General features: G+C 43.7%; 1 protein-coding gene across 2 annotated transcripts in view; it reads right to left on the bottom strand.

The window, feature by feature from the left end:
• Positions 1-27393, bottom strand: part of SYT6 (synaptotagmin 6) — a 400031-nt gene that overhangs the window by 171607 nt on the left and 201031 nt on the right. The gene's annotated exons all lie outside the window — the stretch shown is intronic.

Genomic DNA, 27393 nt, shown 5'->3' with positions numbered 1-27393 from the left:
TACAGGAGCAGAAAATCAGGAAGTGACATTGACAGACAAGAGGGAAAGGACATGAGACAACATTGGGTAAGCGGAGAGACAAAGGGGGAGAAAAAAAAGAATGGTTGTGAGAAAAGCGGCAAGGTTTGAAGAAAACAAAAAGATGACAAAACTAAGTTATCAAGATTAGCTAAGTGGGTGTCTGAGTGCTCAAATCGTGTGTGAAAAAGACAATGCAAACTATTTATGAGCATGGCATGAACGCTAATTTATATGAGTCAACGGGTTGGTGGTTCTGCCCTAAATAATATCTCAGTTCTGCTAAGAGTAATTTCTAGATTATTAATCTAATAATTCACATTTATTATTGTTTTATACTTATTATACAAGTTTATACATTATGTGGGTTAGAAAAAGAACTAATAAGAATTTCAAACCCAGAATAATTTAATCTTTCCTTCTCTTGCAACATTGTGGTGGGAGTAATGAGGACAGTTTATAGAAAGCACAGTCCTTCATTGGTAATATTAATGTGGATCATATTACATGCCCATGCTACATGAAAGTAACAATGAGGTGGAAGGAGGAGAGAAAATTATTACATTTTGGGGCATATCTGACTGCAAAGCCAATTGTCAGTGTGGGGTTTGTGATGTGCTTTAATTTCCCAGCTATATTAGACACAGGGGGTATTCAATGTGACTGGGGAAATAGCGGCAGCTCCATATTCAATGCTTTCTTTAGCGACAGCATTGAAGCTGGATCATGGCGGAACTGGCCCGAATTTAGAAGGTGTCAGGCCTGTTCTGCCGATAATGCCAGAGGATTGCCGAGATCCCAGCCGCAGATCAACAATCCACAGCCTTTTTCGTGGCCACACCCCTTTGTGCCGATCGGCAGGTGGGACATTGAATCCAGCCTGTCATTCAGCTGTCGGGCTGAACGCAAACGTGCCAGTATTGCGGCTGTCGGGAAGAATCGACAGCCACGATCCTAGATTGAATACCCCCCACAGTGTTAAATGGAGGATTATCCATTCAAAAAATTACTTTAAAAATGAAATTCTATTTACTCCTTTTCAAATGTACAGTAATACAAAATAAAGCAAACAATTAAAATCTGTTTGTACACTGGTTCTTAAAAATATACTGTTTGGGTATCTAAGAATAACTTGCATAAAGTACTTTAGACAATGAGCAGTGCTTAGTGTAAGAACACTGTTAAGTGTAAGAACACTTACAATAAACAGTTTTAATATTTAGATTTATTTTATATTATTCAATGTTTTCATGGAATAAATAAAAGTTAATCAATGGATAACCTTCACTGCATCTATAGGCAATAAATTAAATTAAAGCTACATTAACTGAATTTTCAATCTGAAGGGCCTGATCTAAGAAGCACAATCCAGTGCAGAGATTTTTAAAAATAAAAAAACAAACTGGTTTTGTCTTTTAACATTTGATGCTTTAAATCTCACTGCAAAAAATGTATGAAAATGTGCGAATTTGAGAAATCGCTGTACATTATATTTCCCATTTAATGGTATAGCAATTATAGGAAATTGAAAAAACTCACTGGACCTTTAGAGCTATGATTGGCAACATTAGAAAGTGAAATAAAGGTATTATGTCATCACAGAACAATCCAATTTCTATGCTATATTGTAAACTACACATGTGAGACTCATTTCCTTATGGAGAACAACATTCTTAATACACTTATCCTTTGAACTGCTAAAAGAGACAGCTTTGGTTTTCCTTTTTTCGCTGATTTTTCTTTTATTACTGTGCTAATAGGATTTTACGAAACATGATTTCTATTGTATAGACTTAATGACTTAGCAAATCCATTGAGGTTTTTAACCCATAAACACTGAAACATATTCGCTGAACAGAAACTGGTGTATCAAGGTGATTAATGTTACAGTACTTTATATCGATTATGACTAATGATTTAGAATACCATTTTATATGGATTCAAAAATCAAGGGTGCTCTCCAAGTATTCAATAAAATTTATGTATTCCTAAAACAATTAAGAAACACATAAAATTCAAGTACACTATTCACTATATGTTATTTAAAAACATATTTTAATAAATGAAATAAATTTGCATTCAGCTATGAATTATTTTACTTAAGTGATTATTCTACAATTGACACATTTTTAAAAGATATAGCTCAGAAAGGCCCATCTAGGCGATATCTTTTAAAAAATGGTCTAGTATGTATGCTCAATGTTGCTAACAATGCGCACTCCCATGCATCATTAACGACCCCCCACCCCATCAATTCAAATATATCATCAGAGACTGCATGCACAGTTGCAGACCCGGAGACATCACTGAACTCTATCGGTAGCCAATAGCTGCATGGTTTACCTAAAGCTAATTTGTGAAAAATTGGTTCATTTTTTGGATGAGGCAGAGGGGATTTTGTTATGTTCTTAATATACCAAAAAATCAATAAGTCGCGTTTCATTTTCTGTCCAAACTATTGAATCCTGTATTGAGTCAGCATGGATCGCAAAAACAAAATCTTTCTATAAATGGGCAAAACCATGTGCACTGCAGGTGGGGCAGATGTAATATGTGCAGAGAGAGTTAGATTTGGCTTTTACAATCAATGCTGAAACAGGCCCATTTTTTGGTTTGGAAGCTAAAATGCCAATAGCTGCTGTTGCCAAATTCATTACAGGTGGTATCCGCAATCTGTCCAACTAAGACATAATAAGGGTGAACATTATGCATTAAGCTCAGCAGCCGACCAGATGGACGACAAACTCAGCGCTCTCACTGCTCACGCGATACAGCCAAGGATCCTTGCAGGATCACCGGTGGAAGAAGGACATCAATACGTCGGACCAAGCTTAACATCAGGAGCCTTTGATGATCTTGTACACGTTTGCTTTTTCTTTATATTTTTTATTTTTTTTCTTTAAAAAAAAAAAAAGAAGAAGATAGAAGCAAACGTGTACAAGATCATCAAAGGCTACTAAATTTAAGCTTGGTCCGACGTAGTGACATCCTTCTTCCACCGGTGATCCTGCATGGTCCTTAGCTGTATCCTGTGAGCGGTGAGAGCACTGACTTCGTGGTCCATATGGTCGGCTGCTGAGCTGTATCTCCCCCGGTTCATCTGCGGTTGATTCCATGCATTTTATCTCTAACCCCCATGTATGTGAGCATTATTACAAGTAAAAAAGTGTTTTATATATTTGCCTCATTGGTGCGCCTCTTTCTTGTTTTTTGCAAGTACTTTTCCTTGGATCTGTGGTAGGATCTGCTGAAGAGACTGCACACACGGTGGACAAATTGTGGATTTATTCCTTGCATTAAGGACTTTGTGCTTGGTATACTCTCTCTCTCTCTCTCTCTCTCTATATATATATATATATATATATATATATATATATATATATATATATATATATATATATATATATATATATATATATAGACCATAGAAATGATCGCACAACACTTTTAAGAAATTATTGGATGACTGTGCCAGGTCCAAATTCAATACTTAATACATCCCTGCAGGTGAACAGAGAAGACCAGCACCAGTCCATATTATGATTTTCAAATATGCAGATTTATTGTCCAAAGAAGGACATCTCAATGCTCAATATTCCAGCATAGTAAAAATGACACCCAACAGGCAGATACTCATCATTTAGTTGTCCTCATTTAGTAGTCCTCGACGGCCGTTTCGGTGCCCACAGCACCTTTGTCAAGAGGGGTCATCAACCTAATAGCACCTAGAGATGCCTTACATATGGCCTCACCACGCCAACTCACCTGATCCAATCATCTCTGATTACCGGCAGCCTTGACCCACGCTCCGCCGCCCGTCCACACACGCTCCCTGCTCGGTGACGTCATACCGGAAGTACCTCACGGCAGACGGAACCAAAGCTTCAGAGCAATGCGAGGGGGACAAGAAAGTGGTTCCAGGGTGCCGGAAATTGTCATCTCAACAGCGTGCACGTTGCTATGGTTACCCGATGCCACAGCAATCACCATGCGCATAAAGGCTGCAAACCACAACACAACTCGCACAATACATATGCATATATTAATAGAAAAAAGTGCCAATTACGCATCTAGATACTGCATATACATGCTACAACGTTAAAGTGCAAAATAGTGCATTACAATATTATTTACAATGAATGCAACAGTAGAAAAAAATCTAAATACATGATATAAAGATCTAATGCCAAATAATCGCTGAACCATGCAGCATCTGCTGCACCACAAGAATAATCAATGGATAATATAATAAATACCACGCAAAGCCAAATAGGTCATAGGCTCTATTCAGTGACATATGGTAAGTAATTATATCCAATTGATTATTGTATCAAATCGATGAACACATACAAAGAAAACAAACATACAAACAGACAGACAAACATCGGTGCAGTGTGACTTGCTTATCAACAATCCGAAACTAACGCAGCAGTATTAGATAAACGGTACCATGGTAAATTCCTCATTTAACCCATTTGGCTGCATGGCACTTAGTTCATATATCCAGAAGTTCTCTTTCCTCAATAACCATTTGTGCCTATCCCCTCCACGTCTCATAGGGGGCACATGATCTATAGGCATGAAAAGAAAGTCTTTGATGGAATGTCCTGCCTGGACGAAGTGCCTTGCTACTGGCGGGGTAGTTGACTCAATTTACTGTACGCCTTGTTAATGGACGACCGGTGCATGCCAATCCGCTCCTTGAGCATGCGGATGGTCTTCCCGATATAGATTTTGTTACAGGGACATCTAAGTAAATAGACCACATATTTCGATTCACAGTTCATGCGGTATTTGACTGAGTATTCATGACTATTTCCTCCGACAACCCAAATTGCCTACGCCCACTTCGACCTTACCTTTCAAACCTAAAAGTGTGTTTGATCCCCCTTCTCCCAATGCCTCCATCGAGACAGTTATGAGATTGGTAAAACAAGATGGGATGCAGTTTAAATCCCGGCGGTCGGGATCCCAGCGTTCAGAATCCCGACCGCCGGAATCCCGACACTTTCTCCCTCCGTGGGTGTCCACGACACCCCTGGAGGGAGAATAAATTAGCGTGTGAGTGCAGCGAGCCCGCAAGGGGGGGGCGATCCACGTTCCCCCCTTGACGGGATTTCGGCGGTCGGGATTTTGAACGACGGGATCCCGACCACCGGGAGTTCATACTGAATCCAACAAGATGTTATGCCCATCCTGAAAAAACCTTGCAAATATCATTCCAATCTTACAAGAGATGAGACCTTGGCAGTGCAAGCATTGCGTGATAATCCAGAAATCATAGTTCGCCCCACCGATAAAGGCGGGGGAATTGTGATCTTGGATAGAGATTATTACATTTCAGAAATTGAAGGTCAGTTATTGGATGGTGATTGTTATCTTTGATTAACGTATGACCCCACTCAAAAATATAAGAAGGAATTTGATTCCATTATAAAAATGGGGTACGATAATGCATGGTTGGATGAAACTACCATGCATTTTCTCATACAAGATTTTCCCATCACTCCACTCTTGTATTGTCTCCCGAAAATACAGTCATTGGTCTCCCCACCAGGGCGACCAATCATCTCATCTATGGGTTCATTGAGTCAGCCGGTGTCTCAATTCGTAGATTTTTTCTTGCAACCTGTCGTTCAAGCAAGTCCGTATTTTTTACGAGACACCACTGACTTTTTGAACAAACTACAAGCATTTGGTCGGCCAATCAAGGATTGTATACTGGTGACCCTTGATGTCACCAGTTTATACACAAACATCTGTCACGGGGAGGGCATCCATGCAGTGCGAGATATCCTCAGTGCCAGTCAGGGGCGTAACTATAGCACTGCAGCCCCCACCACCGCGGGGGGGCGCTGTGCATGTGGGGGCACCGGGGGCTGCGGTGCTATAGTTAAACCCCCCCTCAATCCCCCACAGACTTACCTATCACGCTGGTCCCGGCGGCTCCGTTCTTCTGCTGAGGACCACCACAAAATGGCCGCCCTCATATAGCACACAGTTCTCGGAAACTGTCTGCTGTATGGGGGCGGCCATTTTCTGGTGGTCCTCAGCAGAAGAACGGAGCCGCCGGGACCAGCGCGATAGGTAAGGCTGTGGGGGATTGAGGGGGGGGTTTACATGGGCGGCGGGGCGGCAGGGTAGGGGTGCTCGGCGGGGTAGGGGTGCTCGGCGGGGCGGCGACGGGGGGGGGGCGCCCCCCCTAACGGCGGGGGGGCACCCAAAACGTAGCTACGCCACTGGTGCCAGTCCTTGTTATAAAGGACCACCCATTGAATTTCTAATTTTGTTAATGGAATTGGTTTTGAATAAGAATTATTTTTTATTTAATAATTCCTTTTTTCTGCAGCGCCGTGGGACGGCGATGGGGTCAAACATGGCCCCATTGTATGCCAATCTATTTATGTATCAATTTGAAAAACATCACATTATGTCTAATTTGAAATATTCGAAATTCATTAATTGTTATGTTAGATACATAGATGATTTGTTTTTTGTTTGGACTGGCACTGAGGATATGCTCAAGGAATTAGTGTTTTTCCTGAATTCGATTCCAGAAAACATTAGGTTTACTTGCAACCACAGTAGCAGCAGCATACTGTATCTAGATGTACATATTGAAATATCTGCGGGCTCATTTAAAACTTCACTGTACAAAAAGTCAACTGATAAAAATACCTTGTTATTGGTGACCAGCTTTCACCCACAGCCCCTCAAAAGAGGGTTACCATATTTACAGTTTCTACGCGCAGTGCGCATCACATCATGCGCTGAAGACCTGCATCAGGTCCTGGATGACATGTGCCAGGGGTTCATTGATCGGTTATATGACCCCAAAGAGGTGTTTGAAGCTAAAAACAAGTGCTTACAATTGAGCAGGGAAGAGTTGTTGACCCCCCCAAGCAGAAAGAAGAGGGTGGTGAAAGGTTGCACTTTGCCAGCACCTATTCAGTGGCTTCAAAGTCCATAAAAGCATCAATAATGAGGCACTGGCATATATTAAGCACTGACCCAATTTTGGGAACTACCTGCCGGACACCACCACTCTTTTGCTACAGACGGAGTCGAAACCTTACATTCTCCGACGTAAGTCAGAAAGTCAACCAACCTGCACATTGGCTTGTTAAACAACCTGGCTCTTTCAAATGTTCGGGCTGTGTAAACAGCCATTACATCCTTAAGGCAGATAAGTTCTTACACCCCAATACAGGCAAGGAATACTCAGTCAAATACCGCATGAACTGTGAATCAAAATATGTGGTCTATTTAATTAGATGTCCCTGTAACAAAATCTATATCGGGAAGACCATCCGCATGCTCAAGGAGCGGATTGGCATGCACCGGTCGTCCATTAACAAGGTGTACAGTAAAATAGAGTCAACTACCCCGCCAGTAGCAAGGCACTTCGTCCAGGCAGGACATTCCATCAAAGACTTTCTTTTCATGCCTATAGATCATGTGCCCCCTATGAGACGTGGAGGGGATAGGCACAAATGTTATTGAGGAAAGAGAACTTCTGGATATATGAACTAAGTGCCATGCAGCCAAACGGGTTAAATGAGGAATTTACCATGGTACCGTTTATCTAATACTGCTGCGTTAGTTTCAGATTGTTGATAAGCAAGTCACACTGCATCGATGTTTGTCTGTCTGTTTGTATGTTTGTTTTCTTTGTATGTGTTCATCGATTTGATACAATAATCAATTGGATATAATTACTTACCATAGCTCACTGAATAGAGCCTATGACCTATGTGGCTTTGCGTGGTATTTATTATATTATCCATTGATTATTCTTGTGGTGCAGCAGATGCTGCACGGTTCAGCGATTATTTGGCATTAGATCTTTATATCATGTATTTAGATTTTTTTCAAATCACTGTTGCGATCATTGTAAATAATATTGTAATGCACTATTTCGCACTTTAACGTTGTAGCATATTTAAACTGCAAGCTGCATATTTAAAAATCATAATATGGGCTGGTGCTGGTCTTCTCTGTTCACCTGCAGGGATGTATTAAGTATATATATATATATATATATATATATATATATATATATATATATATATATATATAGGAAGAGATATAGGCCGCGCTAGTCCTTTCAATACTTCCAATATGTATTCAAGCTGTACGGTGCAGCTCCTCCAATGGCCGATCCCACGGCACAATACAGTACATGCGAAAAAATAGGAGATGCGCACAATGAGCAATAAATTCAATTCCTTTATATAATAAAACAATAGCTCACGTACAGATAGGTTTTTAGTAATCAGCTTGCCAGCATAAATAGCAGCATAGGGTGCAGTCTCTTCCACGTTGAGTCAAAGCCGCAAAGCTCTCGATCCACCGTCGATAGGACCACCCACGCAGACGTCACTGGACACGCCTCTACGCGTTTCGTCACTTGATTGGACTTCGTCACACCTCCTGACGAAGTCCAATCAAGTGACAAAACGCGTAGAGGCGTGTCCAGTGACGTCTGCGTGGGTGGTCCTATCGACGGTGGATCGAGAGCTTTGCGGCTTTGACTCAACGTGGAAGAGACTGCACCCTATGCTGCTATTTATGCTGGCAAGCTGATTACTAAAAACCTATCTGTACGTGAGCTATTGTTTTATTATATAAAGGAATTGAATTTATTGCTCATTGTGCGCATCTCCTATTTTTTCGCATATATATATATATATATATATATATATATATATATTATATACTCTGCAAAAAATTGTGTTGGTAGCTGCTCACCTACAAAAGCAGAGTCTGCTGTGAGCCTCAGACCAGATAGCATGCCTGGTATCAAACATTGATGTGATAGCTATGTGTATTGTAGCCATTTTCAGCGATAGTGGTAGGACCTGCAGAACAGTGGGGTCCCTTGACGGGGGCTGCAGGCTTAAATGCATTGATCAATTCATGAACCAAATCTCCACTATTTATTATCAGTTAATTTAGTGTGTGCAGAGCCCCTCCAATGTCTGTTTAAACAATGTGGTCACAAGCCATAGGGCACCCCAAAACTAGGAAAGGTGAGTGCCGATGTTAAGTGTATATATTGTTTATTAGATTAATTTTTTTAATTAGTCTTATTGTGGTCACATTCTCTCATGCACCATGTTTTAACTAAGATTCCATAGCTTATGTTAGCCATTTCCCTAGATGATTAGTGACAGGTGTGTTGGTAGCTGCTCACCTACAAAAGCAGAGTCTGCTGTGAGCCTCAGACCAGATAGCATGCCTGGTATCAAACATTGATGTGATAGCTATGTGTATTGTAGCCATTTTCAGCGATAGTGGTAGGACCTGCAGAACAGTGGGGTCCCTTGACGGGGGCTGCAGGCTTAAATGCATTGATCAATTCATGAACCAAATCTCCACTATTTATTATCAGTTAATTTAGTGTGTGCAGAGCCCCTCCAATGTCTGTTTAAACAATGTGGTCACAAGCCATAGGGCACCCCAAAACTAGGAAAGGTGAGTGCCGATGTTAAGTGTATATATTATATATATATATATATATATCTATCTATCAGGGTGTAGGCGGCGGCACTCACGGCGATGGAAATAAATCAAGCAACTACAAATGGAAGCTTAACGTTTCAATTCTCAAGTGGAATTTTCATCAGAAGCTTCTGATGAAAATTCCACTTGAGAATTGAAACGTTAAGATTCCATTTGTAGTTGCTTGATTTATTTCCATCGCCGTGAGTGCCGCCGCCTACACCCTGCTACTTATCCCGAATACCTTGGAGGGCACCTGGCTTATACTTATCATTGGAGGGGAGAGTGCCGATACTGGACTTTGTATATATGTATATATATATAGACTGTGTAATGGAAAAAACGTCACTCCAGGCTCTTGCTGCAAATAAAAGACTTTATGCGTCTGTGTGCCTACGGCGTTTCGAGCCTTATGGCTCGTCTTCAGGACATATATATATATATCTCGGACAATAAATAACCAAACAGCGGCACTCCACGAATTGAAGGTGATGAATTTTAGTGACCGACATTTTGGGGTGTGAATGCCCCTTTATCAAGGTGTACAGTGCACCTTGATAAATATATATACAAATGCTAACGTCTGGCACATCCACCGATACAATTGCTTGTCCGGGTGCCCTCAGCGAGGGTAGATAATAGACTTTGTGGAATACTGTGACACTCCAGTCGTAATGTAGTTGCAATAAAGGGTTTCTTTAACACAGCAGCATTTCAAATACAAGCGCATTGTTCCTCAGCCTAGTAAATAGGTAAATGCCACCTACCGCCGAAAAAAGTAACCATAAGCTGACATAACTTTCGGGGTGGGAGCTGACATCATATGACATTAGCCACCCTCCCTGAGCAGGCATCAACATGCCTGCATTCGCAGCGGAATGCCCAGCGGTTTCACGGGATGCCCATAAAACGCAGATGTATCCCTGCACCAGCACCTTGTCTGCCCCCTCCCTCCCCTGCCCATGCAAACGAAGGCGTAAGCACAGCGCAGGCCGAATTCAGACCGATCTAGAAAACCTGAATCGGGCCCTTAATACATCTGAACAGGGCCGCCAAGAGAAATCCTGGGCCCTGGTAAAACAATTTCCTGGGGCCCCCATGGACAGAGCTCCCTGCACACTCTGCCGGTGATGCCTTCCCCAAGCCGACCCGGCACTAAAAATTTACGTAATGCCTATTACACATGTCACACACCCATTACATATTATACTACATGCCATAATGCCCATTACATGTTATGCCACACACCATAGTGCCCAGTACACATTATGCCATACACTGTAATATGTATTACATATTTTAACACATACCGTAATGCCCATTACACAATATTTCATGCACCATACAGTAATGCTCGTTACATATTATGCAACACACTAATGCCTATTACATATAACACCACAAATTTTATGGCAAATAAGTTTTGCTTACCTAAATGCTCGTTGTTATGAGTTTCATGCTTGATGCCAGGGGTTAACATGCTTGTTGCCATGGGTTTACATGCTCTGCCCGGAGTTACATGCTCTGCCAGGGGTTAACATTCTCTGCCAGGGGTTAACATGCTCGTTGCCATGGAGTTACAGTACATGCACTGTCAGGGGTTACATGCTGACTTCCAGAGTTGGATCTCAGCCCCAGCAGCATGCAGGGAGGCAACAGACACAGAGGGGTAGATTTATGAAGCAGTGATAAGGGAGGAGAAGTGATACAGTGCCTGGTAATTTATCACTGGCCAATCAACTCCTATTTAAACCCAGCCTGTAACTTAACAGTTAGAAGCTGATTGGCCAGTGATAAAGTACCAGGCACTTTATCACTTCTCCTCCCTTATCACTGCTTCATAAATCTACCCCAGAGATCCCAGCGACCCACCTTCCACCTTGGAACACAGTAGGGATGCCAATCCCGGGGCATTTTTTCAATCCCGGGATTCGGGATTGAAAAATGCTCAATCCCGGGATTCCCGGGATCCCGGGATTGGCTTCCCTAATAATAAAAAAACACCATGGGCGCCCGAGCGCTGGGTGGGTGGGCGGTTGTCAGGGAGCGCTGGGTGCCGGTGAGCGGGCGAGCGCTGGGTGCCGGTGAGCGGGCGGGCGTCAGCGCTGGGTGCCGGTGAGCGGGCGGGCGTCAGCGCTGGGTGCCGGTGAGCGGGCGGGCGTCAGTGCTGGGTGCCGGTGAGCGGGCGGGCGTCAGCGCTGGGTGGGCGGGCAGCCGTGGATGTGCGGCTGTGCCCTGCGCAGCGTGACCTCGCAGCGTGACCTCGTCACGCTGCGCACTGCGGGGTATGGGAGAAGCCGGGCAGCGTCTGAGTGCTCAGACGCTGCCCGGCATTAAACTGCGCATGCGCAGTTTAATCCCGAAATCCCGGGATTGGAAATTCCAATCCCGGGATTGAAATCCCGGCGTTTTGGGGGCCAAATCCCGGGATCCCGCCGATCCCGATCCCGGGATTGGCCACCCTAGAACACAGTGACCTGGACATGGGTGGGGAACCAGGTCTGGGACTGCTGGGCTGGAGACATGGCACTGGCACCTGCTGTAGCTGGCAGCAGCTGGGATGGGAATGTGGGGAGCGGGGCGGGGCAGGCCGGATGCTATGAAGTGGGCGATATTCCCATGGGAAGTGGCCTCTTTCTGTCACAGCTCCTCCCGGCACCCAGGGACTACATACCCGAAGTATTCAAGTATGCTCCTGTCGCCAAGCCACGGTAAACTCCCGAGTCATGTGGCGGACTCTCAACAGGCCCTGAAGCCAGAGAGCAGAATGGTGCTCAAAAGGACCTCTGTGATGCTGCCACCCCCACGCCAGCCCATGACCGTGCTCCCTCTGCCCTCGCTACATAGCTCTGGTGCAATCAGACCTGGTGCACTTGCCACCAAATTAATAAAAAAAAACCTGTGTGTGTAAGTCCGGACCCAGGCCCCCCTGACAGGACTGGGGCCGGGTAAACTGTACCTGCCACCCCCCCTCTCGTCAGCCCTGCATTTGAAACTACTTAAAAAAATCCCTTAACTAATGACAAAAGCAGTGATTTAATAAAGAAACACAAAGCTTCTTATTAATATTTTTATCTTTTTAATGTGGTTTGTAAGGGAAAGGGACTCACAAATATACCCATAATATTATTGGTTATTAATCATATATCTTATACCAAGACAGAAAAATCCTGATAATCCCACTGGTCTGTCTGTCTCCACTACTATGTTTTTCACTTTACAGCATAAGGTTTGTAGCGTGTGTCTGGTGATGAAATAAGAACTGTACATTGCATCCCCTGCTGTTCTCCCTCCTGAGGACCTGCACACGTGATAACTCAGACCATATCAGAAAGAAACAATACAAATTATTGGCTGGGTGCCTCTGATAATTACAGGCAAAGGTAAAGAAGAAACTCTGCTTCTTTATGTCCGCCCCTCTCCTAATAGCAGAACAGTGTTCTTCACCATTCCCTTGCTTATGAAGGCCATGAATATGGGTTTATTGAAAAATATCATAGTTGCAATAACAACCAATACACAAGTGAAAATCGTAGATGTGGGCAGCCCATTTTTCTTAGAGGATGCACCATTGGCCCCATAAGACATACTTCTGGCTAAACCATACAGCATTGAAGTAACATGGTCCCCAGTGGTAAACAAGTCAATATGCATGCTGGTGTTGGTTGTCTAATGGTGTGGGGTGTGTTCACATGGCATGTGTTGGGTTCACTTGTACAGTACACTAAGCACATCATTGATTGGTTTACTGCTATATTGCATTGCTTAGTAATCATTTGCAGCCCTTCATGGACTTCATGTAACCAAACAATGATGGAACAATCGAGCAGAATAATTTGACTTGTCATCGAACCAAAGTTGTCCACAATCAGTTCAAGGTGATTCTGGAGAGTGCCAATGAATAGTGTCATGTAGTGCAGGGGGGGCCACTTAGCACATATAAACATGCATGTGATCACATATGTATAATACACAGTGGCGTAGCTACGTTTTGGGCGCCCCCCCGCCGTTAGGGGGGGGCGCCCACCCCCCCGTCGCCGCCCCGCCAAGCACCCCTACCCCGACGCCCATGCAAACCCCCCCTCAATCCCCCACAGCCTTACCTATCGCGCTGGTCCCGGCGGCTCCGTTCTTCTGCTGAGGACCACCAGAAAATGGCCGCCCCCATACAGCAGACAGTTTCAGAGAACTGTGTGCTATATAGGGGCGGCCATTTTGTGGTGGTCCTCAGCAGAAGAACGGAGCCGCCGGGACCAGCGCGATAGGTAAGTCTGCGGGGGATTGAGGGGGGGTTTAACTATAGCACCGCAGCCCCCGGCGCCCCCACATGCACAGCGCCCCCCCCGCGGTGGCGGGGGCTGCGGTGCTATAGTTACGCCGCTGATAATACATGTGTTAGATGGTTCCCCAGAGATCGGTAGAGCTGAATAAAGCATTATGCCCTGGAATCTGCATGCTTCACATGCACTTCTAAGACTTCCCCAAGACTCCTGTGAAACTAGTCGACGTGAGTCCAGGGTCAGGCTTAAGGGTATTTGAAGCACGCCGATTCCCAAACAACACATTTTGCCCACTGTATTCAGCGCTACTGATCCCATGGGAACCATCTTGCACATACAGTATATTACATACATGATCACATGTATTTTTACTGAGTGGTCTCCCCCGGAACTAAATGGTCAGTGCTGCCTTCGCTGCTGATCAACATCTCTCCAGAGGTCTTCCATTCGCTTGTGGAATCAATACCATTTCGAGTTGCTGCAGTTCAGCACACACACACACACACACTCACACATACACTTAATACTTAATATGGTAAATGATACAATGTCTGGGCTTACTGTATTACATTGTGTGTTTACAGTACAGTGCTATTAACAGATCCCCTAGGTCTACCCGCTTTGTAAACACCGAACACCGAGTTCCCGAAAGTCTTTAAAGTAATCTATAACAATATACTGCGCAGCCTTGTTAAACTTTTTAACTTATATCCACATTTTTCACTCAGATTCTTATTAGACCCTGAAGCTCGGCCTCAAAATCAATAGAAGAGAAAAAAAAATCACCTGGGGTTTTCGCATTAATATTCAACAAAGAACACATTGCAATTGAGAAGTTGGAACACTTTCTAATGCAACCTGATGAGCGGAATCTAAGAGATCTGCTGATTTGTAATCAGGCTGCAACCTCAGTGCATCCTCAATATGTGTAAGGGACACTATTTTTCTTGCTCTGCTCAATAAGACAAACATATCACTAACACTGTTTGTATTATTTGCTTCCAGGAATTGAAAAAGCAATATGTATTTAAAAAATGCAATTTCTGGCTGCTTTTGAAGGCCTGATGTTATCATTATAAATCTGCACAGGGAGAGCAAAGCAGGGAAATTTGCCGTTTAAAGTCCTATGCTATATCTTGCTCACCCATCATTTAATCCCTACAAATAGTAGAGGACATCTGTATTATTAAAAGGGAAATCTAGCTAGGTTAAGCAGAAATGCAATCAAAAGAAAAGGCTAGCTCAGTACCTTTGAGGGACGGCTACGGATCACTTTATTAATCCCATCCTAATGTGACTCACTTAGCTTTTAATTTGGAATATATTTTATGTGTGGTGACTTACTACTGTTTTCCCATATGGAATACTGTATGTTCACTTGTGGTATGGCTGCACCAATCATCCTAAACAGATGATGGTTACATGGAGGTGGCTTTGCTGTACTGACGTCATCTCTCTATGGGCCTTATTCTGGTCGATGCGTAATTTTCCGAATTCTTTCGGATGGCGTTTTTTAGCCGTCTGCGCATGCGTGGGCAACGCTATGCGCATGTGCCACGCAAGGTCTCCGTACTCGTTCTGACTAATACCGTACAGAAATGTGCACCGCATTCACTCGTGAAATATGGGCGTAATATGGGCGTCATTCGGAAGTACACAGGGGCGTAGTTTCAAAGTGGGCTAAACTGGGCGTAAACATGGGCGTACACGAGGGAGTGCACTAATTCTGGTAGGCATGCATTCGGACAGAACACCGACTGCACACGAACAAAAAGGCAGGAAATATGCGGTCTTCATAAGCAAGTATTGCTTTGCGGACACCACTCGGTCATGCGCTAGGCATTCGGAACGCCCAATCAGTATGGCCGCACCTGAACCAATGTCAGCTGAACACAATACAATCCACTCCTCTACTCATTACTCATTAATTACACTCTTTTAATTGCTTCAATTGGAACCATTGCAGCTTAAATGGACCATTACTAAACACACAAATATATGCTGAAAGCACAGCTGCATTTTTTACACACATTTACACTGTAAGCAATGGACAGAACTTGCTATCACTAATATAAATGTATATGTCACTTTTACATTCACCAATAACAGCACACATTTGTGGATAAAATGAAAAATTTATTACAGGAAGATTTAAAACATAACATTTTAAAAGCATGTTCTTTGGCACATGCCAAAAATTAAAGTTACCATAACAGGAATTTTAAATCAAAATAAAAAAATAAAAAAAAATAATGTATTCTTTGCATACATAACCACAGCAGAATCATTAGGAACACATCAGGTGGCTTCACAACAAAAGTATAGCACCAACACTTCAAGTACAGCAGACAGTAATGGTAGCCGAAAGAGGGCAACAGGGGAACCAAACAAAACATTCGAACCGAGGGCAAATGTGGGTACCCTGTGCACGGGATTGGGTTGCACACAGGAAGCTGACACACACAGCTAAATGAAAGATTTGGGAAGACATAAGGGTGGAGATTAATGCGGACACAAGTTAATTTGCGGGACTTTTTGGCCGTGGTAGGGCCCTTGCCACGTGCAGCAGCTCCTCGGCCACGGCCACGTTGGGATGGTGGGGCAGGTGGAGCAGATGCTGTTGAAGGGGGGGATGGTGTTCCCCTTCTGCCAGCAGGGAGTGCTGGTGTTGGAAATGCACCAGAAACGACTGACAATAGGGCCCTATTGGTGGTAACTAGCTCCACCATAAGCTCATTATGGTGGAGGAGGAGGTCATTTTGGCGCAGGGCTTGATCTGCCAGCACCTGCAGGCTGGCAGCTATGGCCTGCTGGGTGCCAGCCATGGCCTGCTGGGTGTCAGCAATTGCCTGCTGGGTGCTGACAATACCCTGCATGACCTCCTCGGTCCTACGCAGCCGCTCTGATGCTAACTCTCCCTGCTGGCGAATCTGCCCAAGCATCTGCACCCACCTGTCCAAATCCGGAGGGCCGTTGGCTGCTGCTGCTGCACATGGCTGCCACTGGTGGCAGGTGGCACTGACTCCTCCGCCTCCTCAAGAGATTCACGACCAAACGGTGGGGATGCTGCTGAAAGAGAAACTTACAATTACAACACATTCCTTGAAAACTAGTACAAACTACTTATGCCATGCAAACAAATTAACTTCTAAAACAGCAGCAAAAACTGGGGCCTCACTGGGGCCTCACTATCCATGTTGGGGCCTCACTGGGGCCTCACTATCCATGTTGCTCACCCCCCCCCGGACCTCCTCAATTGCTATACAGCCCTCAGCCATCTCCTCCAGGGGGGTGAGCTTCAGGTGGCCTGGCATGGGGCCAGCCCCAGAGGTGTGGCTGTGTTCCCACCATTTGGTCATTTTCTTCTTGAGGTTGGTTTTGAAGTCATGCCACCTGCAACCAAAGTTTACATATTACTATATGTCACTCCTGATGTTTGATGTAGCAGCCATTGCAATCTGCTACAGATTACAACATGTGCTTCATTCCACATAACTTACATTATGTTAAACTATAAAACCAACCCTTAGAAGATACATTCACACTCACCCTACAATAACTATAGACTAAGTGACATGGCAATCATGTCTGTTGCTCCTAGCAACGTGACCGACCATTTACCAACTCCATCTAACATCTATTAAAAACATTACTGGTCTTGTTCTGCTCAAATGTAACACACTTGAACTTGCCTTTTCTTCACATGCTCCACCTCACACACTTGTGGAGCTACCGCATTAATCTCGACAGTTATGTCCTCCCAAATCTTCCATCTCCTTGTGTGTGTCAACCTCTCCTGTGGACACTCTATCCAATCCCGTGCACGGGGAACCAGTATGGCAAGCTCCTGTGGTTCGAATGCCATGTTCCTGCTGCTTGGTTCCTCTGTTGGCCTCTTTAGGCCACGCCCACGGCCACCAGTCGCTGTACTTGAAGTGCTGGCCAGGCTACTCTCTTGGGAAGCCACCTGCTGTGTTCCCAATGATTCTGCTGAGGCAGAAGACGGGCCAGCTGCAGATTGGGCATCTGTCGATTGGCCTGCTGTTGATGGCCCAGCTGCCTGCTCACCTCCCAATGGCTGGTCTCTGGTGAGGGGCACATAGGAGGTGCTGGAGTCCAGGCGAGCTAGGAGGCCCTGATACTCCTGTTCTCCCTCTGATTGAGAATCAGACATGTTTGCAACACCATTTTGTTTTTCTAGCACACCTTTATATACAAATTTCTGTCATTGGCGTACATCAGCCACACCCTGCATTCTTTGCGGCAGCGTTCCGTACGGCAGCGTTCCGTACGGCAGCGTTCCGTACGGCAGTGTACACCGTGCGGCGCTTAGGCCACGCCCATACCAGCGGACAAACAAAAGTACAAAACCAGGCATACTTTCAAAGTCTGATTTTGTACTTGGCAGATTTGAACACCAATAAACACCTACAACTTTGGCCAGACATAAAATCTATATGTGAATGTTTATTTCTACTGTGCACTTGTTTGGTATGTACAACAAATGACACTAACCCATTCCATATGTTCATCCAGTCCACAACTCATGCATTAGTAATCACTGCTTGCATCCAAATCACATGTGATAGGCCTATAAATATTGTCTTGATGCTAGGTACATAAATGGCACCATGGGAAAGGGAAAAGGTAAAGCACTGTTTTGTATGTTAGTGGTGTATTGCTTTCTGACCACTAAGGCTGACTAATGTAGTACCTTTTACAGATATGTGTAACTGTATATTGTGGCACACTATTTCACCTGTTGTTTTCTGCCATGTTTGGTGATTACATTGGTTTTCAAACTTCTTTCACCCTGTCTGTTTTGAATATACTAAGTACTGCCAAGGTTAGCTCAGCGATGCCAACCTACAGCAAGTGTTGTTTGGCTATGCAATGTTTTAGCCGTTTGTTACTGGCGCATACACGCTGTTAATGTTAAAATGATCAATAAAGTTATTATAAAATTTCACTGTGAACAACCAATTACAGGACATGATTGGTTGTATTGTGCCATTGCTAAGATGGCGGCCTATTGCAGAGCAGCCCCATTTTCAGCTGCGGAGCTCAGGACACTGGTCTCCGTTATGGAGAGAAGGCTGGGCCGTGCGGGGCCTTTCATCACAAATAGGCAGAAGCGTAATGCTTATGCAGCGGCCCGCCGCCAAATATTCGCCCGCACCCAGGTGCGGAGGAGCATCGCCCAGCTGGAGCGGCGATGGTCAGACCTCCGGAGGCGACAGCCAGATTTGCTCCAGCAAATCAGGGGCAGGATTGCTCAATGTGAGTGTTTACACAATAAATGGACATTTTTACATGATTGCTTACATGAACTTTTTTAAGTCAATAAGGTAAACTGGCTGATCATGAGTTTAACATGCCATACACTATATGTGTGCTACTTCCTCTTTGACATGCAGTCATGTGGATATAATATGTAATTCTATAGGATTATTGATTGTGATGCATACAATGGGCCAGATGTCACATCATAACTGCCATGTCACAGGCTGTGTTTGATAAAAGTCAGTAAGGAGCTGATTGGCTGGACATTTATCTCTACTTATCACCCTCACATTTATCGCTTGTTAAGGCTTAATACATCTGCCCCAATGACCCCTAATTGGCACTAATGTTTATTTTCTCCAACACAGCACGGGATCGAGCATGACAGGCCCGGGAGGAGGCAGAGGCGGGGCAGGCCCGGGAGGAGGTGCTGGAGGAGATGGTGGAGGAGGAGGTGGTGCCGGAGGAAGTGGAGGCGGAGGAGGTGCCGGAGGAAGTGGAGGAGGAGGTGGTGGCAGAGGAAGTGGAGGAAGTGGAGGAGGAGGTGGTGGCGGTGGAGGAGGCCAGGGATGAAGTGGAGGAGGTGGAGCCGGAGGAGGCCTGTGAGGTGGTGCAGGCGGAAGAAAGTGGTATGTATACATAATGCATCATTATTCATTTTTTAGACTACTATTTGCTATGTAGCACTGGTGATTCAATTGTGTTTTACTATAGTATAAAGTCATAAAACAAACTGGGTACCAACAGACACACTTAGGGGTTAGATAGGGTGTCAAAGTCATCCCTTTCATCCTGGACACATCTTAATTACACAGGTTCTGGGGATGGCTTTCAGCTCGATTTTAACCTCTTTGACATGCAGTCATGTGGATATAATATGTAATTCTATAGGATTATTGATTGTGATGCATACAATGGGCCAGATGTCACATCATAACTGCCATGTCACAGGCTGTGTTTGATAAAAGTCAGTAAGGAGCTGATTGGCTGGACATTTATCTCTACTTATCACCCTCACATTTATCGCTTGTTAAGGCTTAATACATCTGCCCCAATGACCCCTAATTGGCACTAATGTTTATTTTCTCCAACACAGCACGGGATCGAGCATGACAGGCCCGGGAGGAGGCAGAGGCGGGGCAGGCCCGGGAGGAGGTGCTGGAGGAGATGGTGGAGGAGGAGGTGGTGCCGGAGGAAGTGGAGGCGGAGGAGGTGCCGGAGGAAGTGGAGGAGGAGGTGGTGGCAGAGGAAGTGGAGGAAGTGGAGGAGGAGGTGGTGGCGGTGGAGGAGGCCAGGGATGAAGTGGAGGAGGTGGAGCTGGAGGAGGCCTGTGAGGTGGTGCAGGCGGAAGAAAGTGGTATGTATACATAATGCATCATTATTCATTTTTTAGACTACTATTTGCTATGTAGCACTGGTGATTCAATTGTGTTTTACTATAGTATAAAGTCATAAAACAAACTGGGTACCAACAGACACACTTAGGGGTTAGATAGGGTGTCAAAGTCATCCCTTTCATCCTGGACACATCTTAATTACACAGGTTCTGGGGATGGCTTTCAGCTCGATTTTAACTGCCACTGAACCTGTGAAGTTAATCTGTATCCTGGATTAAAGGGATGACGTGCTCATCTAAGGGTTACATGTCCCTGCTGCAAGCGTACAATCTGTAGCCTCATATAGGTGAATAGAGTTTACAGTTGATTGATATTTCTAAACTAGATTAAGTATGGCATAAATGGAGTATGGACAGGCGTGGCTTAGAATGGAGTCACAAGTGGTCAGTGCCCCTGGGCCCTCCTCTAGCTAGCCACCCCCTGTGGTTTGCATGTATTTTTGCAAACATAATTGTTGGTTGATTTTGTCTTAATAATGATTTTGTGCATGGGAGTGGGTTAGTGCTGCAGCTTCACCTACCTGGCATTGGGGGTTATTCTAGTTCATTCTTTCTGACAAAATCCTTCTTAGATGGACAAAACCATGTGCACTGCGGGTGGGGCAGATGTAACTTGTGCAGAGAGAATTAGATTTGGGTCGGGTTTTTCTTCAAAGTGAGATCTATATTGCAGTGTAAAATCATGCAGTCAGTTTTTTCCCTGCACAAAAACAAAAAACTCACCCAAATCTAATTCTCTCTGCACATGTTACATCTGCCCCCCTGAAGTGCACATGGTTTTGTCCATCTAAGAAGGATTTTGTCAGAAAGAATGAACTAGAATAAACCCCATTATGACAATGATTTATGGAGCAGACCATCAGCAGCCAAGCCATCCATGATTGCACAAATGTACTGTGCATTCCTGAGAGTTGACTAAGTCCCATGCCACGTTGCATCAGAGAACAGACACTGAGCGGTTTTTGATGAGTTGTTATTGGTGGAGCTCATTACATGCTTCTCATAGCTTAGTCATGGGTGGGTTGGGATTCAGAAGGAGCACTATGACTGTGAGGTGTTCTACAGAGTAAAGGGTAGAGGGACAAAAACAGGCTTTACATTTAGTATGTATGCATGTATGTATAGATGTATGTGTCATATATATTTATATATGTCTATATATATATATATATATTCACACGTCACCTTGCATTTATTAGATTTATGTATGACTATGTTAAATGTATTCATGATTATCATTACTAATTTTACCCCCTTTAGCATACCCACAGATGAGCCTACCCAAGCAGATGAGGGTGTACGTGGGGCCCTCCTGAGACTCAGGGAACACCTGCACCTGGTCCTGGCAGATCTACAGGACCTAACTGACCTGCTGCTTTGAATTTTTTTTTCCCATTTTTACATTTAAATATTTTGTTTAAAAAATAAATAGTTGATTACAGTTAGAAGTTGTCTGTGTGTTTTTTTTTACATTAAACAGTATATGTGTAAATTGTTTAGAATATTTTTAAGTAGCAAAAGGTACATACTGTATATAGATGTATGTTATTGTAGTGTGCAGATCCTTGCAATACACAAATGTACTATAATTGTAGAGCAATTAACATTATCCAAACAACAAAATACACACACACACACTGTGTTCATAACTGTTGTTAAGTTTCCTTTAGTATGTGTTAGTAATAATTAGTACATTGTATAATATTGCATTTCACGTGCAATTATGATATAATATGCATACATAAAACCTAGATAAAGGGGTGACAATGAATAAATAGCACTTCACATGATGTAAGGGTTAATGTCTGTAATGAATGTGGTAGTAATGTGTTTAAGTATGTATTAGGATTTAATTGATTTCAATTCCAAACAAATACTTTTTAATGAGGTTGCCTAATTGCATAAGTGGGTCATTTCGGAGTTCAGATAATAGTGGTGAGTTTTGCGAAAATAAACCAGATCGGTGCGTACGGGCAGGTTCCCGTCCGTTCTGACGCGGTAAGACCGTGCAAACGCTGTAAGACCGTGCAGAATATGTGTGTGTCCACCACACGCAAGGTTTGGATGTCGTCCGTAAACACGCCCTGTTCTTAAAGTGTGAGTCCGTCCGTATGCGGAGGTCCGGTGGGCGTTTCTTCGTACGATGTCCGCACAGCGTGGCATGCGGACCGCTCCGAAAGAATTCGGAAATTTACGCACCAATCTGAATAACCTCCTATGTTATGTGAAAGCAGTTACAATTCCAAGAGGGAAAAAATGATAAGTTTTTATTTTTATTTTTAATAAATCATGTTCCATCTATACCTATGATAAACATCTGTAAATATATTTGTTTAAAAGCTTAAACGCAAAACAGATGGGGAGTGAGCACAGGTGAAAATTGTAGGTATATGGTGCATAATTATTGCCTACTTTAGTGATCTCTCCTAGCGAAGTCACTTGGCAATTAACAGAGACTAGACTGTACTATTTCCATCGTTAGACTCCATCTAAGTCTAACATCGTTAGACTTGGCATCTTATAGAGACTAGACTGGACTATTTCCATCGTTAGACTCCATCAAAGTCTAACATCGTTAGACTTGGCATCTTATAGAGACTAGACTGGACTATTTCCATCGTTAGACTCCATCTAAGTCTAACATAGTTAGACTTGGCATCTTATAGAGACTAGACTGGACTATTTCCATCGTTAGACTCTACCTACTTGTGGCATAATGCCACAAATCAGAGCTCAGTGAAGAGAGGGCTAGGTCAAAATAACACAATTATCATTATGACATGATATTGGCCAAACCTCCTACCCATAGACCCATAATTGACAGTGTTATTCTATCCTTCCTACCAAATTCACAAAGAAGGTAGGAACACCTACTCTTTCAGGAACCCGCGAGAGTTCCCCAGAATGTCCAAGAAATCCTGGGAGATTAGGTGAATACTGTATTTAATATGTCTGTCTATACCTTGTGGATGATGTATACATAATGTTAAATGATATGATTATTTTTATTTCATTCAGGGGGATTGGACTGGGTCCAAAATTATCTGTGCAAGAAAAGATTTAGCATTATGTAAAAAAGCTCCATCATTCTCTTAAATATATTCCTGCCTGTCCTTCATCACCTCTAAGATATAGCTCATGAGGTTACAAAGATGTTTTATGCAAAAGCTAAAGTACTGTTAGATAATATAGAGTAATGACTTTATTATCCAAGTGCAAGAAGCTGAAAAGCTGGGATCTCGTGATAATGAGATAGTATAATTGCCATTAGTAAAAGGTAGCTGCTGTTTACTGATCACTACATGGCATACTTGTATAGATAATTGGTACTACAGTTATGTTCTGCCTACTGTACCAATTAAGACCTTTATATGTATTTGCAGCCATTTGTATTTTCAGTCCACCCTTATGCAGTAGAGTATGTTAGTGCAATCATAAATTGTTCTCATCGATTTATCATAATTGCTCTTAATGAGAAGATTTTCTACATTCTAGGCTATTACTTTGATATTATTAATCGGAAGGATCATCATTGCTAATGTATCTCAGTTAAAGTTCAAAAGAAAAGCATATTATTAGGCAAGAGTGTACTGTCTTGAGCTAAATTGAAGGCGAATATGGCTGAGACGGACAATCATAATAAATGCCTTTGTAATTAAAATTTCTAGATCATCTGAAGGTGGAATTGGTGATGCAGAAGGGAACCAAGGGGTTGGTGGAGGAGGCAGTGAGTATTAGGATGTGTTGGATTATTTAAGGCCCAGAGAGAAGGTAAGGCTCTGATCCTTGACGTTTTGTGGTCTTGCTGTAAACAACAACATTAAAGACATTGGGCCTAATTCAGACCTGATTGCAGGGCAGCAGATTCGCAGGGCCAGTGATTATTGATAGACTGCGCATGTGTATGGCCTGTAGTACGCATGTGTGAGGTCACTCTGCTATAAAATCCTGCTACTTTTTTTTGGTCACTGGCCAAGCACAAGTTGGTTGGCAGAATCAATCGGCTTTTTGGATGTGGTAACTGGCCATTTTCTAGGAGTGTCAGGGAAAATGTGGTTGACGTCAGCTCCTTCTAGCTTATTCTATTGTAGCCACCAAGAAATTCCTGGGCTATGCACAGACTGCAAGATGTATTGCATGCGATCCTGCTACCGAGACGATCCCGGGTGGCTTAAGGGGGTCGGATTGCCCATACACTGCTGCCATACATCACAGTACTGTATAGCACCTTTAGTAGTACAAGAGCAGCTACATCTGTATTTGTATTTCTTGTATGGTTTTAATTATATGCATTAATGTGTAAAATAAATTGATTTGGTTTTATTATGCTACAGTATATCACGTTGTGAGAGCATGTTACTTGCAATGTTGTACAGTAGTGTATATGAGCACTAAAAGTAGGCAAGTAAAAGATAGATAGATATATAGATAGATAGATAGATAGATATATAGATAGATAGATAGATAGATAGATAGATAGATAGATAGATATATGAATTTATATATAAAACAAGTACAGTATATAATATATATAATTAAGAGAAGTAACTAACACATGTTTTAACAGATGTACAAATCTGAGTTGGAGCTGTTCAAACTGTAGGTTAATACGATGTTAACATACTGTAGGTTTATAGTGTGTAAGGTAGCAAATGTGTGCTGATAATCGGGATAGTTATTGGGTCACCACCAACTAGGTCGACAAGCATTAGGTCAACATGCAGGAAGGTCGACATGACTTAAGGTCGACATGCAGGAATGTAGACTTGGCTGAAAGTCGACAGGGCCATTAGGTCACCATGTTGATGGTCGACAGTCAAAAGGTCAGCATGGGGTTTTTGACTGTTTTTTGAGCAGACACCGTGCCCTAAGCATGGCGAGCGCAGCAAGCCATGCAAGGGAACGTGGTGCTAATTATCAGTGTCCATGTGAACTGTGTCGACATTCGGGTAAAAAAACAGTGCAAAACCCCATGTCGACCTTTTAACTGTCGACCTTCCCCATGTCGACCTAATGACCCTGTCGACCTAACCCATGTTGATCTTCAGTCTTGTCGACCTTAAGCCATGTCGACCTTCCTGCATGTCGACCTAGTGCTTGTCAACCTTCTTGCTGGTGACCCAATGATCCATACCCTTGATAATCATGGCCCTTATTCTGATCGGTGCGGCCGGATCCGATTATGCGGCCAGGACCGTGCGTGCGAAACCCCGCCTTCCATACGGATCGCCAACTCCGTCCGTACGCGGTAAGAAGCTGGCCGAACGGACCGCACGTGTATTTTTCACGGAATACGCCTCCTCCATCTCAGGGAACCTCCCCCATCATTCGATTGTTGCAAACCATCGAATGCAGGACCGAGTGCTCCACCAGCTCCCGCAACCTCAGACCACACGGACATTTTTCCGTGCAAAAGCCGGGATCTGGGCGGGCAGCTGACATCCGGCGATGTCATATGTCCGCCCCCTACACGTGCGTCACGGCCGCATTACCATACGTACGCCCAGCGTTTGCATGGGAACGCCCATGAAACGCGGGGCGTATGCATATGGTAATGAGCCCAAATAGCCCTTCACGCCCCTCTCCACCCCCTGTTCGGAGTGTTCACATATCATGCGGGATTTGGCCGTACTCCCCGCTCGCACATGCGCAGAGACGCCTCTGCACATGCGCAGACACAAAACATCGGCGGGCCGAACGCACGCGGATATATCCGCACCGACCAGAATAAGGGCCCATGTACTGTAGAAAACACTGTACACTGTTTCCAGTACATTTCCTCTGGTTTTGCATAAGCAGGTTCATTAATAATGTCCGGCAAGTTGGTCTACAAAAAATCTTCAATAGCTGTAAGCAATTATAAATGGTTTGCAGCATCTTGTGACATAGGGATTATTTATGACATGACTTGGATTTTTACCACCCAAAATGCTAAACAGACAACCTAGTGACATACCTTCCAACAGTCACGATTTTAGCGGGACAGTCACGATTATTAGGGCCTGAAGTCTGAAGCATAATGTGTAAGGAGCATTACTACTGTGCATTCCTACTATGTGACATTGGGCCTTATTCTGGTTGGAGCGGCCGGGCCGTACGCGTACGTCCCGGGGTTTTTTATGATCTGCGCATGCGTACATTCGCTAATGCGCAGGCGCGAGCACTCCACAACGCTTACGGACGGGTCTCTACGTGCGAAAAAACCTATACGCGAGTGTACGGGCATTGGGGGCGGCATAGGGGCGTGATGAGGGGAGCGGCCGAAATAATGAGGGAAAATTGGCGTAAATATGGGCGTACACGGGGGTGTGCACCAAAAATGAGCGGTGCTACTACCGCACGATCGACTAAAGCACCGTTCATTTCGGACACAAAACAGGCGTCCGCCAACCGCCATCTCAAACCACCCCTACAGATACCGCATGCCAGCGTGCGCCTGGGTTAGCTAATTTACGCGGATTACTACCAAACACATACACCTGAATGTAATAACCAATGCTGCAGTCTATTAAGTCCAAACCATTATTTCACTACCTGCAAGCCACACACAGCACTCTAACACATTGGAAGCTTATCTTTCTATACTTCTCTACATTTAAAGGTTTGTTTAATTTAAGGTAAGAATCTTTGTAAGACCTGCTTATATATGCTAAGGTAGGTATTTGTTAAACAGTTAGACACATTCACTACGTGCTTTCATAGACTTTACACAGTAGCACACTCAATCTACACAAGTCGACATGTGTCAACGTGTTCACTCTAATACAAACATAGGTTTTGTATTTATGATACAATAACATAAACCACATGTAACACCTACAAAGGATGTTTCAGCAATGTTTTAAGCCCATGGCCACTATTTTGCACATGAATTAATTCAATCAATTAATTAATTTTCATAATTATAGTTGA

Source organism: Crinia signifera, chromosome 2 (assembly GCF_055691185.1).
Source record: "Crinia signifera chromosome 2, ASM5569118v1, whole genome shotgun sequence".
Classification (NCBI taxonomy): Eukaryota; Metazoa; Chordata; class Amphibia; order Anura; family Myobatrachidae; genus Crinia; species Crinia signifera.
Note: the sequence above shows the minus strand (reverse complement) of the source record. Positions and strands in the feature narration are given on the sequence as shown.